We start from the raw sequence: 239 nt of genomic DNA on the forward strand, positions 1-239 counted from the left end.
GCAGGCGGACGCGCAACCACTGCGCCACCAGGGAAGCCCCATGAAGGGGCATTATTTGATGATACTGAGTAGTTTAGATCTTGCATCCTCAGCAAAAGTTCTCTATCACCTATTAATTTAGAACAAACACTACGGGCTGGCCTATAAGCTGCATTTGAACCATATGTTAAATGGTTCCCATATTTTGTATGTGAGTAGTTGTTCAGAGCTTGGATTCCAGAGACAGAATATCCAGCCAG

Source organism: Physeter macrocephalus, chromosome 2 (genome assembly GCF_002837175.3).
Source record: "Physeter macrocephalus isolate SW-GA chromosome 2, ASM283717v5, whole genome shotgun sequence".
Lineage (NCBI taxonomy): Eukaryota > Metazoa > Chordata > Mammalia > Artiodactyla > Physeteridae > Physeter > Physeter macrocephalus.